Source organism: Delphinapterus leucas, chromosome 13, assembly GCF_059928025.1.
Source record: "Delphinapterus leucas isolate spDelLeu-1000000601 "Yukka" chromosome 13, BTC_Dleu_Yukka2, whole genome shotgun sequence".
Classification (NCBI taxonomy): domain Eukaryota; kingdom Metazoa; phylum Chordata; class Mammalia; order Artiodactyla; family Monodontidae; genus Delphinapterus; species Delphinapterus leucas.
This window is the reverse complement of record NC_143141.1, coordinates 90,473,780-90,491,501: the sequence shown is the minus strand read 5'-3', so window position 1 is coordinate 90,491,501 and position 17,722 is coordinate 90,473,780.

The window sequence follows — 17,722 nt, the reverse complement described above, 5'->3', positions numbered from 1 at the left end:
TATAGCACTCTGCTTAAATATTTTTTTACATGAATAATAGTATTTTATTGCACTCGCTTATTTACTACATTTTCTCATCCTACCGTTGCCCAAAGCCAGGAACTGTTTTTTGTTTTTTGTTTTTTTTTTGTGGTACGCAGGCCTCTCACTGCTGTGGCCTCTCCCGTTGCGGAGCACAGGCTCCGGACGCGCAGGCTCAGCGGCCATGGCTCACGGGCCCAGTCGCAGATGTGGGATCCTCCCGGACCGGGGCACGAACCCGCGTCCCCTGGATCGGCGGGCGGACTCCCAACCACTGTGCCACCAGGGAAGCCCAGGAACTGTTTTTTATATAGTTTCATACTCCATGCACTAGACGTGGTAGTGTCTAACACAGAGCAGGAACAATAGTTACTTGTGAAAGGAATTAATCAATGTATAGTGATGATTGCCTCCGTTACCTGGGCATACATGTCATATTTGTGTGGGAGTGTTTTTGAACGTCTTTTTATTTGTCCGCTAGCCTCAATGAGGACAGACATTTATTTTTCTTGCAACTCTGCATGCAAGTTTAGGAAAGTATTTAACATATAGTTAACGTATGCTTCAACATATAGTTCAGTATATTCATCTGATTTACTACGGATCCTCTTGTAATTTAATATTTGTTCAACAACCACTTTTTACTTTCATTTTTTAAAAGTTTTTATTGGAGTATATTTGATTTACAATCTTGTGTTAGTTTCAGGTGTACAGCAAAGTGAATCAGTTATACATATACATATATCCACTCTTTTTTAGATTCTTTTCCCATATAGGAAACCATTTTTTAAACTACTAACTCCAACCCAGTAATCAGACTGGGTGGTGGTTCTCCAGTGGGGCTGGTTTGGCTCGGAGGAGAGCCATGCTGCAGGTCTGGAGACATTCCTAGTTGTCTGGTTGGTGCTACTGTCACGTAGTAGTTGGAGGCCAGGGGTGCCGCTCAAATCCTAGGGCAAAGAACAGCCCCGCCCCCAAAAAAGAGAGGATTTCAGTCACATATTTCAGTATTTCAGCGGTTAGGAGACCTGAAACTAGAGTTCAGGGGAACGCAGATGAATAAGGCACAGCCGTTGTCCCTAAAGGTCCCACAAGAAAAATAGACTTGGAATGAGTCCTTATACCAGGGCACTTCCTCACAATAATAGAGTGTGTGAAACAGAATGGGATGTCGTTAGCTGGACTCATCAAAGACAGTTACACTGAAAGGGGGACAGCTTGGGTAAAGTCATATGAAAAACCCAGACTGGAATGTATAAATGTAGTAATTCCCAGAACTAGCAGGAACTAACTAGAAGGAAATTGAGGTTCCTTTTATTGGAAAATGAACTCAAGGTGGACATAAAGACTTCTTCCTACATCTATAAAAGATCTTCAGCGCTGAGACCAGCATATTGGACTTATCAATGCAAATTTTTGATTTAATGAATGACAAGCCAGTGAAGAAGAGATTTTTCTCTTTCTTCCTCCCTCCCTTCCTTCCTTCCTTCCTTCCTCCTTCCTTCCTCTCTCTCTCTCTCTTTCTCCCTCTCTCTTTTTCCCTAAAACACAAAACCTCTGAGGTTGGCCGTGGCTCAGGTCTTCCTGCAAGGAGGGCTGCTCCTCTCTGTTCATCCGCGTTTCTCCTCCTCAGATGTATTCCTTTGGGTAGTTTGCCAGTAATCACGGGATTGCCTCTCAGCTCTTAACCCACCCTTCTTTGTCCTGCCCTATGCTACTGCAGCTGGACCCTGTTAAAGTTTCTCCTCTGCAGCTGGTAGAATGTTAACTTCATAAACAGAGGCTGGAGAAGTGACCCCAAAAAGGCTGGAGACTGAAAACACTGTCCTCCTAGATCCAGGTCCTCCGCTCTGGGTGCTGTGCTCTTACTATTTATTATTATCCTTCAGTGTGGTGTGGAGACATTGATATCTATCTATATACGTCTATATCATATTTTATATATATATATATATATATATATATATATATATCTTTTGGTGTCCATACTTAAAAAACTTTCTATAAGGCTTGTGCATCAATAAAATGTTACAGCTCGGGACTTCCCTGGTGGCACAGTGGTTAAGAATCTGCCTGCCAGTTCAGGGGACACGGGTTCAAGCCCTGGTCCGGGAAGATCCCACATGCCGCAGAACAACTAAGCCCGTGCGCCACAAATACTGAGCCCACGTGCCACAACTATTGAAACCCATGCTCTGCGACAAGAGAAGTCACCTCAATGAGAAGGCTGTGCACCACAACGAAGAGTAGCCCCTGCTCGCCGCAACTAGAGAAAGTCCACGTGCAGCAACGAAGACACAACACAGCAACAAATAAAAATAAATTAAATAAATAAATTTTAAAAAAAGTTACAGCTCACTATTATCCATGAAAAAAGAAAGACTGAAGAGAAAAGGCCAATCCCTCTCTCTCCTGTGTAAAGCCCCATCTCTGTTTCTACTTCCTAGTTGGAATCTCCTTTACTTCCTCTGGTAATTCGTGTGATGAATGACTTCATGTTTTAGGTAGAATTTGCATCAGACTTCCGGGGTTCCTATCCTGATTCAAAACTAAATAGATCTATCACTTTGGGCAAATTATATAATTTTTTCTATGTTAGTATTACGATTGGGAATCTTTTAAATGATTATTGAAAGGGAAACACTTTACATAGTGCTCCGGGATACAGTAGATAATATAGAAAAAGTGCTTTACAGAATGCCGAGCACATAGTAAATTTTTTGTCTTTGTGTGTTTGTTTCTTTTTGTTTTTGTTAATGTAAGACCCTGCCTCCTAAGCATAGAGAGGTGGTCTTATCTATGTAAACATCTGTGAGCACCCATCTCGACAGGGCTGTGACTTTTAAGGGTATAAACACCACAAGAGATTTGCATGTTAGTAAAATAGCTGAGGAAGAGCCAGGACCAACGGTGGACTACAGTAATAAAGACGGCTCACATTTACTGAGCACTGACCGTGGACCGAGCCCTGTTCTCAGTGGTTTTGCGAGTATCAATTCACTTAATTCTTACAGTACCTGTATCAGCCCAGGTGACAGGTAGTGCTTTCCCGTGCTGTGAACGAGGATGCTGAGGCATCCATCTCTTCCCAGATCTGTCCTAGTTACAGAGCTCAGAAAGAACATGGCGCTGAGTCTAAATCTGTGTCTTCAGTGATTCTAGTGACTGCCCCTCTGATGGCCACGCTGCCTCTGAAAGCCACAAACAGGGAGCTTTTCTTTTCTTGGCGCAAGAAAGGAAAGCTATTAAAAGGGGTGATGCTGAAGGGGCTTTGGCAACCCACTAGCCTAAATGCTTGCAAGCCTGGGGGCATGGTGCAGCCTGAGAGCCATGTCACTTGCATAAATCTGCACAGTTAAGTGAGTATTAGATCTGGAACTGGAACCCAGGTCTCCGTTCTATGTCCTTCTTCTCTGTCTCTCACATCCCTCCAATAACATAGTCCCTATTCTAATGTGCATTATTAATTTCCTATGTGGTTACCTTTTAAAAAATATCCATGTCTCCCCAGTCAACCATATATCCATTCCATGTGGAGTTTAAACTCTTGTAAATCAAATGAGAACATGACAAACAGGAACGAAGGAATGGTTGCTGGACTTTTTTTTAAAGAATAAAATGACTTCGATGAATAGGTATTTATGGGAAAACACTCAAATCTTTACAAATATCTTAATGCTGAAAACATATTTTAATTGGCTTAATTAATAAAGGGGAGGAACTTTAACAGAGCCTTGGGATTAATCATTCCTGAAAATGATGAACTCTTGGCTGGCATCTTTTGCAGGGGATGGATTCTGAACCCCTGCACGGCTGGAGCCCTGGCAGAGAGAAGCTTGGGCATCAGAGCAGTGGCATCGCAGGAGCCTGCATCTTGGAGAGACATGAGGGATACGAGCGTGGGGACGAGAGAGTTAATGCCTCCTCGTGCGAGAGAGTTATATCACACAGCACCAGTGCGAGGTCAGCAGTCTGGCTGGGGCTCGGACGTCGCTGAGTGTGCCAACAAGCACCCCGGGCAGCCCTTGAGAGGGTTCCAAATCCAGGTTTCATTCTGCAGCCTGGAGGATGCTTTGACGATCGCCTTGCGAGAGGAAACTAGAAGCTGCATCGGTGATTCCCAGACAAGCCACGGGTTAGAGCACGGAACTCCCCCAGCTGGGAGCCCGCTGATGCAGTGACAAAGGGAGCCCGGCTGAGACCCTGCTCAGGTGAGATGAGGCTTCCGGCTGTGGGGTCTTGTCTCTGCCGTTCGTAGGAGCGAAAGTCAGTCTGCTGGGACTAGACGCTGCTATCAGGCAGGTTGTTTGCTGAATGCCTTTCGCGTTTTCTCTAATTCCTTTTTCAGAAGCATGAGCTAGCCTGATGATGCACTTTGGTCAGAAAGCCACCTCTAAAACCGGGGAGCTTGTTTCCTAGAGAATCTAGCTGCTGGGGGATTCCAGAGCAGGCTCTCAGGAGGGTCAGCAGCAGACCGGAGTCGGATTAGCACGTCCCCAGAGGCGATTTCTCACTGCGCCCCCAGATTAATACTGGGATGGAGGCAATGGAATATACCAAGGGGTCTGGGGTGCTGGGTCCTAACTCAGAGCCCATCCTGGGGTTACCAGGAAGCCACGTGATCTTGGGAAAAACATGATTAAATATTTGCTGAGACAGGTTTGAGTCCTTGGGGTCAGAATTGTGTCCGGTTTACCTTTGTGTGCTGAGCCCTGGGCATGGGATCTGGTGATCTGCGTGCCTAAAAGTTACCCAGCGACTCACAGTGCTTTGGAACAGAAAGCGTAACAACAAAATATGGGTGTAAACTTGGAAAGGCCATGACGTCTGCGTTATCATCTCAGGGAAGTCCCTTAGCCTTTCGGACCATTTGCAAAATCGTGTGTTGTGATGCTAACCCGAGTAGGGATCGGAGCAGCTGTGAGGCGAATGTGGGTGCTGAGTCAGTGCCGTCGCCCAGGTGGCCTGCGCTTTGGGTGAAGTGAGATCCCAGTGACAGGTCTCAGGGACGGAGAGAAATGGGAGTGAACCTGGGGCTTTGGGGAACAGTCTGGGTGAAGCCCAGTTACGACGGCCAAATGGTCTGACAACCTTGAGCCATACCCACCACGTTGGGGTCAGTCTCCAAGATGTCCGATCCACTGGGTGGGGTCTGTCATCAGGAAGCCTTGTGGCAAACAGCGTTTACAATCAAGCAAATACCTGTTTTCAATGGCCAGCAAATTCTTCCAAGTGGCACCTCTAGCTGAACTCTTGAAAAGGCAGGGATGACTGCTGCTTTCCTGATTGACACCGTCATGTCTCCTCACTGCCTTCAGGGCTGTGACCCACCAGGCTGATTCTAGCCTCTGCGATCTCTGTGCCCGCCTGTGCGCTTCTGGTCGCGTTTCTGGACTCTCTGCTTCACGCTTCACGCAGCACCTGCTCAGGGCTCGTATTTTCCTGTTGTGTCCCTGATGCTCTCACCATCACATGTCTGTTTCTGCTGGACCCTCAGCCTATAACACCCCCTCCGGCAACCTGTACCACTTGTATTCATTGTTTAAGACTAAGTTCAGTTGCAGTTTCTTCCATAAAGCTTTCTGGGGCTCACATAGGTGTTTCTCTTCTTGCCCTGAAAGCGTCCTATGCTGTTTCTATGCCAGAATTGCATTGGAATTACCTGCATCCCCCGCCAGTCCATGCTGTGGGTTCAGCATCCTGGTACACCCAGAGTCTGGCACACAGTAGGGAGAACCTTGTCTGACCATATGTAGAAAGAAAGAGTGTCCACCTCTGGGAAACACTTCGGAGCCTCCAAGTGTTTCATCGTCTTCCCCAGGAATGGAAACCAACAAGATATTCAGGGGAAAAGCAGGAACACAGTGTCCGGAAAACAGGACTGGGGGCATCCGGGGGGCTACGGCTCAGAAGGCTGAGCAGGGAACTTGACCAGGTCCAGGGCACTGAAAGCCTCCCTCTGGGTTCCATGGCTGCCAGCCTGGGTCTTCCCTGGACTGGAAAGGGGACACTGAAGCACTGAGCTAAAGACCGAAGCCAGAAAAGAAGAGTAGGGAGGGCAGTGATGGCCAAGCCTTCAGTGGAAATAAGCTGCATTGTTTCAAGTATTCATTCCCTGCATTGCTTTGCTCTCATGTGACAGCGCATTGCAGCTGTGACATGGGAAATATCCAGAGAGAGGTCTGTGAGACTCTAACTTTGTCCCCGAATCAAAGTCCGAGGCCCTCTGGTTTGGAAGGTGAGGTGGCCACCCCTGCCCTTCAGCCCAGGGGTGCACAGGCAGCCCTGCCCCCATTAGCCATGCACAGGAGAAAAGGAACCTGAGCGGGTGCCCTCGTCCCCTGGCACCACCCAGGTCGACTTTGCCGCACTTGGTACAGGGCTCACTAGGAAGGCAATTAGAACACGCAGGTGACAGGTGGTGTCTAAGAGTCAGAATCTGCCTCGTGACAAATACGTCTCAGACTGGTGTAGACGTGAAGGGACATTTACTGGGCCAGGTAGCCAGGAGGGTCAAAATATGATTTTGCTTCTGTTCCCAGCTGAGTCCAGGGGTTCAATGAAGTCAACAGAAATCTATGGGTATTTATGTGCATTTCGTTCTATTTTTCCTGTCTCTCAGGTCTGCTTTATTTATTTCTGTATTTATTTTTAGTTGATTTTATTCACAAGCAAACACTTCCTGTAGGGCGGGGAGGATGGTACCTCTGACAGTTCTAATTAGTAAACTCAATAATAAAAGACAACCTCTTTCTCCAGAGTTCAAGAAAAATCCCAGTGTCCTTTGTTTGGCCTCATTTGGCTCCCAATCCCATTCCTAAATGCAGCCCTACGGCCAAGGGGATGCAGTGTTTTTTTTGTGTGTGGCCTCTCCTGTTGCGGAGCACAGGCTCCGGACGCTCAGGCTCAGCGGCCATAGCTCACGGGCCCAGCCGCTCCGCGGCACGTGGGATCTTCCCGGACCGGGGCACGAACCCGTGTACCCTGTATCGGCAGGCGGACTCTCAACCACTGCGCCACCAGGGAAGCCCAGGGGATGCAGCGTTTTGAGGGGCCATTCCTGGGTCTGGTTTCTCACCAACCCTCACGCCAAGCAGCACTCACAGATCATCCTACGACCACACGGATCCCAAGCTCGCAGTCGCAGGCTGTCAGGGCAAGCCGGGAATTTAGCAGCTCCCTGGTGAGCTGGCTTCATTTTAGGTTTATTAATTTTCAGGGGGGAGGAGGGGATGTGAAAATATTATACTTATTGATTACAACTTAGAGAATAAAGGAAAAGGAAAGATGAAAATAAGAACTTTTCATGATCCTCCAATGTATATAGATAATATCTCTCATTATTCATTATTTTCCTCAAAAAACTGAAAAGTTTTCTACATAATTTGAAACATTTTCTATTTTGCAGTCCTGACTTTCATAGTGAGCATTTTCCTTGATCGCTTCAATTTTCCTTATAATATACTTTAATGGCAGCATGACCTTCCCAGAAATAAACTTACACGTTCATCTAAACTCTTTCAGCATTTTCCTTCCTTTTGTAGGTGAGGAAATTGAAGCCCAGAGAAGGAAAACAATTTTCCAAGATTGGCAGCAGCACAAAGACGTGATTTCAGGTGCTTTGATCCTAGTTATCTAACCTCTTACTTACCTAAGGTCTTTATCTTCATGTATCTGCAAGAGATGCTGAAGTGTTTAGATCTTTTTTTTTTTTGGTGACAAGAACTGATGGATAATCATCAATATTAAAGAGAGGTGCTTGATAGCTGAGTAAAGTTCCTGTCCGTCAGCAGACGCTGCCTGAAGCTCTAAGGAAGAGCTTAGAAGTCCTTCAAGGCCCTGCCCGGCATGGTGGGTGGGAGGTCGTTTCTAAAGGGGGCAGCAAAACGAAGTTGTCGAAACTTTGTAAAGGTGGAGAATATTTTGAAAACACATGTTCTTCTTCACAAGACAGTGTGTGGGGATGAAAGTTACGAATGTTGTCTCTGACTCCCTGTTTTCATTCACTGAACAAATATTTATTGTGCACCTGCTCTGTGCCAGGCACCAGTCTAAGTACTGAGGACAAGCTGTGAAAAGACAAGGGCTGTGCTCTCAGGGAGCTCATACGCTATGCAGGGGAAGCGGGACAGAAGGTTAGACAACTAAGTTGTCAAGATAGGCTACTTAGGATGTAAGCACTGGGTTGAGCCGGGAGTGAGATGAAACATCCGGAGCCGGAGCAGCCCCAGCCGAGGGGAGAGTCAGTGCAAAGGTCCTGGGGTAGACCCTGCAGCTTGTGTGAGGAGCAGAAGAGGCCAGCCAGCATGGCTGAGGCAGATGAAGGAGGGGGCTGTGGTCTAGGCAGAGGCAGGGCCAAGTAAGGAATCTGCATTTTATGAAAAGTGTGCAGGGGAGCTGCTGGGAAGCTTTAGAACTGGATCGTGACAAGATGCTCTGATTGGTGTTGTGAAAGATCACCCTGGCTTCTGGGGAAGGATGAATTTGGGAGACAGGAATGGCAGGGGGGAGACAGGTTAGAAGGTTATTGAGAACGACCTGGCAGGAAATGGCGGGCCCTGGTTTCGGGGGAGAAGTGGCTGGGTGATGACCTTTGGAGGCCACAGGACTCCTGCTGGTTGGATGGGGATGGGGGTGGTGAGTGGTGGTGTGTTTAGGGAAAGGGAAGAATGAAAGATCATCACTACAGCTTGACCGCACCAAGACTCAACACCTTGTCTCTTCCCCCAGTTTTCTGCTTTATCCAGAGGGAAAGGTGGAAAAGTGGGAGAAATTCATAAGCAAATGCTCCAACACTCATTCAGACATTCTGTCATCATCTCGTGGAGTGGGGATGCCTGCCTTTTCACACAGGAGGGACGGGTCTCAGGGCTCCTCGGGGTGGAGTATCCCTGTGGAGGAAGGCTCAGGAGAGGTCTCACAGGCTCTGGACCATGTGTGGTCCCTGCGCGCAGTGGGGTGGAGTCTGTGCTCCCTGGAGAGTTGCAGCCCCTGCCCTTCCTCCACAGAGCGACACGCGGCTGGGTCTTGTCTTTGTGGAGCCCCTGCCCCTCCTGTTCTAAATGGTCTTAGGCTGGAGGCTGCCGTCATCCTTCCTCATCCTCAGACCTCGGTTCCCCTGAAACAAGCAGCTAAATGCAACCGTGAGGGGCTCGGTCAGGAAACGCAACCGAGGTGACATCTTATAAATAAGAGCTTCCATCCCAGTTAAGCAGTCAGCGAGAGTCATATTTGTGTAACATCAGGTCCGAGAGCTGACCTTCTCAGGAGCTGTGCCCGGCCGGGGCTGGCTTGCAAGGGGGCCCCGGGGCCCAGGCCGTGTGCTGGAAACCAGGTGAAGTCTGGGGAGCTCTAAAATGACACCACTGAGGGGGGCAGGCTTTGTCCTGAGTTCCTGCCGCCTCTCCCCACCCGCCATCCACTGGCCTTCCTTCCCAGAGCCGGTGGCTGGCAGGAGGCACCGGGGAGATGCCCTGCTGAGGCTTCTGCTTCTCAGAATCAAGGCTCCTTTGTGCGGACATGAAAACCCCCAGGGCCTGGCTCTGCCTTTCAAGCCTCATTTTTGCCATTCTCTGTCTCAAAATTCTTACTGTAATAATAGAAAATTTTATGCAGCCCTGCACGCGTGCACGTACACACGACAAATCTCTCCCTTGGGCTGTTTTCACGCAGCTCTGCCTGCTTAGATGCAGTGTCCCTTATCACCCTACTAGTTCATGACTATTCATGCCCTGACACGTGAAGCATCACTACTCCTCCCACGAAGGCTTTTCTCTGGTCCTGACCCAGACTGGGCTGGACATTCTTCCTTGGTGTCACCGCAGCTGCCAGACCCACCTGGGACAAGGCTTTCCGCACACTGATCTGAACTGCTGTACTCTCTCCCCTAACGTGTCTGTGCCTCGCCTTCTTGGCAGTAGCCTCCCCAGAATAGAGGGGTTAGAGCAGTTAGTGAGCATCAGTGGAGTCCATGCTGAGACAGTGTGGACACCGGGAAGGGACCACAGAGGCTGCATCTCTCAGATCTGGTCCAGGGTGGTGAGGTGCGGAAGGCTGGCTTCCATTCCACGCCTTCTCTTACACAATTTTCATAGTTTTATAGAAAAAAGTGATTTAATGGCTAAAACCAGAAAGATGCCAGGCATCTGAGATGGTAAGGAAATGAGTCAGTGTGGAAATGTGAGTTCCCCCAGAAAGCCGAACATTTTTAAAGCCTTGACCATTTTGTATAGAAATCCTTTAACATTAATGATACAACTTTCTTTCTTCTTAAGAGCAAACATCATACATTGTGATGTGGCACAGTGCTATTTTCAGGGTTCTGCAGGGAGGTTTTCTGCTATTTTGAACAACCTTAAGCTGCTGTATCTCTTGAGTTTTCAAGTTGGTTCCTCATGTTTCTCAATGTTGCATCTTTTTTTTTTCCCCTGTCAACTGTCACTTCTTATTTCTTCCACTATTGGTACATTTCCTTATAATAATAGCAATGGTTCTCCATGTGCACATTTTTCTTCTAATCTGGAGAGAACTAGAGATATGAATAAGGGAGCTGGTTAAAGATAGACTTTTATATATTTATGTATATAAATATATGGAACAAGCTGGATTCCAGTGAGGACTCAGCTGTCTGGAGAGAACTAAAGACAGGGCATTTATAACAGAGCTTTTGCAACTTCTCAGTCAATCGATGCAAAGAGGTTTTGTCTGCTTCTTTTGTGGCCATCCGTTGGCCATTGTACTAATAGGTGAGATCACTCAAAGTCTAACTTCCAACTCTTGGAAGTATTTCAGCTGCGACGTGAATATTCCACTCTGTAACATGGTGTAGAATGTCCAGATTCAATTTAATGGTTCAAATACTTGATTGATCTGCTAACAGGCATTAAGCCCCTCGATGGGAACCCAGGAAGGGCAGGGGGTTCACAGCCCCCCATCTTAGACAAAGCCTTGGTTCCCTTGACAGAGAATCCATCCAGGCTTTTTGCTGGAACTTTTCTGGATAGTTCAACACTTTCTGTAAAAGCAGACTACTTTCTGTTTTTCTAAGTTCAATTTAAATATAGGACATAAGGCACTCTCTGAAGAGGCCGATCAGTTGCTGACCTATTTGTATGATATTTTAGGCATAAAATATCCAGGATCATCCACGCAAACAGCAGAGTGTGAGCAAGGTGCTCTTCGACACCCTGTAGCTAGAAGCTCTTTTTGTTGTTTTTTGGCATAACATAAAATTTATAAAATGAATGTTTGGATGCCCTTGAATCTCTCAACGCTTTACTGAGTTTAAGACTCTGCAGCCCTCAGTGTGTGAATTAGGTGTGTGGACTCTTCCTGTGACAGGAGACGAAGGTGAGGGCTCCTGTCACCTTGGACCTGAGCATAGAAAAGTAGTCCCTGGGAAGCCCACTCTCACCAGCTCAGAGATGACAAACTCAAGTAGCTACGCAGGCGAGGCCACCAGCACAAAGGGGTGAAGTGGGCCAGGTACGGTTGCAGCAGGGAGTACCTGCCCCACCTGAGGTCAACCGCTGAAGACCCCTGGTCTAGAGTTGCAGGGAAGCCAGAGATCGGACCTGAACTTGGAGACTCCTGGCTTTTAGAGCCCCCTGTACCTAACCATATCCGTGGGTGGGAGGTGGTTGGAGGGTCCCAAATTTATCACATCTGCTTGGTACCACCAACAGAGCAAAGAACTCTCCCACTGGGAGACCCAGTCCCCAAATTCAGACCCAGAACTGTTTTCTGAGGTTGGCTTAGTGTTTAGAAATAAATAAATACAATCAGTTTGGATGAAGGTGTCTTTGAGAGGTGTTTCATCTCCAGTTTTCCTCAGGCCTCACCGCTCCCTGCTGTGTTACAGCAGCTCCCATGTGCACATTTGTGCTTCCTCTCTGCCCCTTACAGACATCTGCATTTTTAGCTGTGTATACAAATAGATGCACGTTTTAATCCCTTGTCTGTTCAGGCTTGACAACCTCACTGGAGATCTAGGGCAGAACCAAAAAACGCAGAACCAAAAAATGTTACAAATGATGTCCTGTGGGCCGGAAGAGTGCGGCCTTGGCTGGTGGTGTGGGCTGGCTTCCCTGCCACTGGAACTTTCTAATTCTGGTCTGTAACCAGTTAATTGTGATATTAGAAACAAAATACCCCAAGCATCGATTACAACGCCTACTGGATACATAATAATAACTCAATATATGGAAACTAATTATTGTTGCCATGAGTATTTTATGATGAATATTTTTATTAGAGTAACCTATATCCATGGATCCAAATACATAAATAGCTTTGGAATCACCCAATGCAGAATGCTTATATTCATAAACTTACACAGCCCCTCTGCAGAGTGTTTCTTATAGACAAACACAATAGAGGTGGAATTCTAAAGCCCCAATTAAGTGGAAAAGGTCGCTTTTGTGGTAACAATAGGGCAGAGCTAAGCAACAAAAAAAAAGCTACTTAGTTTGGCAACCTTTGTTCCGAAGAATCTTCTGAAAAAGCCCCCCTCCGAACCTCCTGAATGGGGCCTGATTCCATCTTCCTAATCCCCTGGCCGTCTCACATAGGGTTAATTGAATGCTGGGGAGGGGTGGGTCTCCTTTTGTGGCAGGAGCTGGTCACAAAACAAAAACCAATTGCTAGGTTCCAAAAGATTTCTCCCTCACACTCTGTGCTAAAATAAGAGCTGCAATTCCTCTTCCTTCTTGGCCGGGAGGGGCGCAGAGAAAGTTAAATCTTTCGAACACGCAGAATTTTCTGGAAAAGGTGAAAGTTCCGTTTCAAGTTCCAAATTGAATGCAGCCTCCCAGCCCGATGCTTTGCCCCGTCTTTGTCCCGGTGCCGCAGATGCACCGCTGGCTGTGGCAGCAGCGTGGGCAGGGAGGGCCCGGGCTCCCACGCCGGCCCCTCCCCCAAACAGCAGGCTGCACATGGTAATTAAACCTCTGGGGCCTGGAGATCTTGGACTCCGGTTTGGAGAAATACTACACAGAAGAGCCGACCGGCAGCCCCTCCTTCTCGCCTGTGGGAATTTTCTTTAGTTACACATGGCTTCCCAGGTAAACAAGCTTGAAAAAAAAAAAAAAGAAAAAGTCACTGGCGGGAATTAAATTAGCGCCTTAGCGTTGCTCGTAATGAACCAGCCTGCTTGATGAGATGATCGTGAAATCATGTTGAAAAACATAAAATCCCAGCAAAACATGGAGGGTTTGCCTCGCTTTCCTAGGTCCTTTGCGGAACGCCTTTATTAAATATGATGTTTTCTTAAATATCCAATGTGCTTTTTTTCCAAGAGACAAATTGGAATTGTGAAAGATCGGGTGTTTATTAGCTAACAACTGTGCTACGGGGCTGCCCCGTGTCCTCGTTTCTCTGAGCTTCCTTTCTGTAAACTCTGCACAAGTTTACCCATCTGGGAGTTAGTCTGGGGATGATGTGAAGTCATTGTAAGGCCGAGTTTTGAACATTTAGGAGGCGGGTGGCACTGCACTAGTTCACCTGGTCTGGAACATGGTCTTCTGCACATACAGGCAGTGAAACGTCGGCACGTGGGGTGGAGTAACTCATCTAAGACCACGGACGGCACGTGATGGGGCCCGGGCTCAAGGGGAGCTCTGCTGACTCCAGAGCTCGGGCTTTTATCAAGACCCGACACCCCCGGACTCTGTGCACACGTTGTGCAGGAAATGTCCATGGGGTCCCCTGTGTCAATGCCCTCCTCTCCTTCCCTCAGGAGGAAAGGGAACGTCTTGCCCGGCCTGTGGTTTGAGGTCTACCAGGGATCAGTGGACCGTTGCCCCAGGAATCCCAGAGTCTACAATTCACAAACAGGAACTATATGTCTGGAATAATCACGGGGCATGGCTGCTGGTCTGGGAAAGAAGGAAAGGCCGATGTGTCACGAGGACATATTCAAACACGCGCCTGGGCTGCCCACGCCGGCTGCTCTTGGGAGCCCTGTGTGTGTCCGGGGACCCCACCCCCTTGGTCTTTGACGGGGGGATCCAGCGATCCCCGGTATTCCTTTGAAGGGTGGGCATGCGCACGCCGGCCTGACATCTGCCCTTCCAGGCACCAGGGACACAGAGGGGAGAAGGTGGGTGTCTCTAGCATTTCCCTTCGCCTGGATCCCCACCGTTCCTCCAACAAGGAGAGCATTACCTGCAGGCGGTGAGGGCAGCAGGGCAGGAGACCTGACCCCTGTCTGGCTCTTCCCGACAACGTGACCAAAGCAGGCTGCTGAGCTGGGCTTCAGTTCCTCAGTCCCCTCGAAGTCCATCTCCAGTTTGACAAACCCAACAGATATCTGTCCGAACGATCATGATAAGATTAATAAATAAACGCAGAGCTGGGAAGATCCAACAGGAGGACCGTGCAGCTGAGAAGTTTGCTGCTGACCTGAGTCCCCAGGTAGTCGGAGGACATTCACCATTGTTAGGCTGCAGTGACTGGTCCCCTTGGTTGTCTGGCCGTCACCAACACCCTCATCCTGTCCTCGGTGTCCTGAGGATGGAAGTGGGGAGGGAGACAGGGCCGTTCCATGGGGAGGGCTTCTTGGTGAGAAAGAGGATGATTCAGGGGAAGCAGGGGGACTTGATCTTCCTTTCCCTCCGCGCTCAAAGCACTTCTGGGCAGACTGCACGTCAGGGGATGAAGGGAGCTGTTCGGAGAGAGAGGCGGGGTTGGAGAAGAGCAGCCAGCTCGACGCCAGGTTCTCGGCCTTTGGTACCAGGAGTCCCAGTAACGGTGGTGGTGTTGGTAGTGGTTAGAATAGTAGGAATAGATGTGGCAGCTAATGGTCTGGAACGCTTACTGTACTTCCCAGATGCTCTTTATTTATGAGGATTTTCTAATTTTCACAAGAACCTTAGAGGTAATAGGTCTTTCATTTTCCCTATTAACAGATGAGGGGTGTGACATTTACAGGGATGAGAAACTTAGCCCAGGCACAACAGCCCGGCCAGCAGATGGAGCAGCTCTGGTAGATCTGAGTGTCCGCCGCTCCCCAGCAGTCTTGACACAATGGTTTCCTTCCTCTGTGCTTACTTTCTAGGAAGCAGAGGTCTTGGGGAAGAAGCAAACTGGGTGCATGTGTGTGAGGCCAAGAGTGCTGTGAATTCTAGTGAGTTTCTTGTGATTGCTTCCCAGACCCTCTAGAAAGATTGCTTTCATCCCTGGTTTGGAGGCCACGCGCTCGGCGCTGGCGGCCTTTCAACTCAAACCCAGGTCCAGCGAAGGCCCCCAGTTCCATCTGAAATGAGCGCGTAGCCGGGGCAGGGAACTTGGCTGGCGCTCCCCCTAGTGGCGGTAAGCAGAACCGCCCTGCTCCCCCTCTGCTCTCGGCTTCTTGACTTGACGTCTCCATAGACTGAAAGCTTCTTGAAGGCAAGGCGTCTCCACCCACTTACCATTCACAGAATTCTGCTAGAAGATGGGGGCACATGGCATTGAACAAGGCACAGTGACTTTCTGTCAGCATTTTTCATCAAGGGGACAGAGAACATGCACCCAGGACTGAAACACAGGCATCTGAGAACTGTTACGGGAGCAGAGAAAGGAAGGCCTCACTCTGCCCGGAAGAATTGGTCAGGAAAGGCTCCAAAGCGGGAGCAGCATTGGGTCTTGACCTAACGATGGTGCCGGCTTCAGCATGCAGGTTCCTGGGCCGCTGGAGTGGTGAAGCCACCCAGAGCTAAAGAAACCCCAGGGAGGGGTGGAGTTGGCCTCAGGCAGTGGCAGAGGGGATGGTAAGAAGAGGGCAAGTGACTTTTCCATCTGATGCATGCTCTTTAACACCTCCAGTTTTGAAAATTGTCTCTAAGATACTAAGCAATGCCTGGATACTTAACAGAAGTCAAGAGTTTTAAAGTGTTCAAAGAAAAAAAGAAGAAAACACAAACAAAAAATGAAAGGGGAGTAAGACCCACAGAGATTAACACTAACATTTTTTTCTGAAAGCTCCAACTCATCATTTGCCTTGTTAATGATCCCTAATGAAGACAGCGGCCAATAGTCAAATAACTGAGTCGTAAAACTGAAAACCAAAGGCCAATACAGGTGTAGTTCACTGACTAAGGTGATCACGTAAAAGATTCACGCCAAGTACACGTTCCTCAGCGTGCACTCAGTAAGCTTTTCTTATTCAAATCGTGTGTACAGGCTCCCTGCAGAGCTGGGCACAGAGAGTCAGCATGGTTACGACAGTGCAACACTGCAAAAGGGATGCCCATTCACGCCTATGGAACCTGAATACTCCTGTTGCATTTGTTGTGTGGCTTTTGTGTGAAACCCCTTATCTTTTCACCTGGAAGTCTCCTGGAAGGTGTGCACCTCAGCCAGTGTGGCCTGGCTCCGGCAGCAAGAGCTGTGGACCACCGCCCACTGCCTGGACGGATCCTCTGCTGGTGAGCATGTGAGAGCCTCACAGAGTGCCTTTTGTGCCCCGAAGGTGTCACAAGGCAAAGTGGCAGGGGCTGGGGCAGACCCGGAGCTGTGGACAGTTCCTGACCCCCCAGCCTCAGGCCTTGCACTCATGAAACCTCAGCTCAGAAGCTGGGGTGGCGTTCCATGTGATCTCACCCCTAGTGCCTCAGGTGGGTCCATATGACGATCCCCCCAGGCCCCCCTGACCGTCAGCCCCCTCCCGCTTCCCTTCCCTGCGGACAGGCAGGAATTCGGCAACAGCTTTGCCATGACAGTGAACTTCACTAGGAGTTCCAGGACCAATTTTTGTCCTTATTTGGGAACTTGGTTGTCCTGCCATCTTGGGTACTGAGGATTTTGCCCCCTGAATGGTCCAGCTCACGGGAAAGCCTGCTGCCACGAAAGGACACTTGCACAAGAAAGCTGTATCCCTTCCACTGGCAGGGCAGGGTGCTAAAACCATCCCTCCCATGGGCCAGCTCTGCTGTACGTCGTCTGCAGGGCCAATGGCCCTTGAGTTGAACCCTGGAGAGTACCCACCGCTTGATTGCTGTGAGACTGCTCCTTTCCTTTTGCAAGAAAAGCCTGCTCCTCAGGGTGGGGCAAGGCAAGCTGGCTCCCCAGCCCTAACTGGAGGGCTGGCACTGGCGCAGGCTACTGGTCTGCATGGTCTTCAGCCAGGCGGGAGCCGCAGGGTGTCCTCGAGAGAGCTGTGCACACAGCCAGGGACATCCCAGCCATCTCCTGCAGCGCCAACAGGCTTGAGAAAAGGAGGAGGCTAAGTAAGCTTCCTCTGGTCGGTATGCAGGGAAGACGGTCTACCCAAGTCTTAGCCAAGTCAGAGCTCAAGAGAGCATGTCTCCCCCCGCTAACCACATCCTCCCAGGCTTCTGTATGGCATGGCCCGGTTCCAGGCCTGTGGTCCAATACTGGTAATTTCATAGCACGGTTGCTAGTTGGCCAGCCCCCTCTTCAAGGAGCAAAGAGAGCCTTCAGGGAGAGCTCGTGTCCTTTCTTATTTGCGTGCACTCCAAGATGACTGGATGAATTCAAGGATGCCTGTGCTCAAAGGAACATAATTTTCCAATCCTGTACCAATTCCCCTTATTTATTCTCTACCCCTTGTGGCTTGAGGTAACCTCTTCTCACCCAGCCCTACCACGATTGAAAACAACAACAATGACATCAAAGTCCCTGGATATCAGACTTTTACTCCTTAGTGTAAATTAGTTTGAGATGCCGTGTTCTGTCTGAGAGAACTTACAATTTCCTGCTA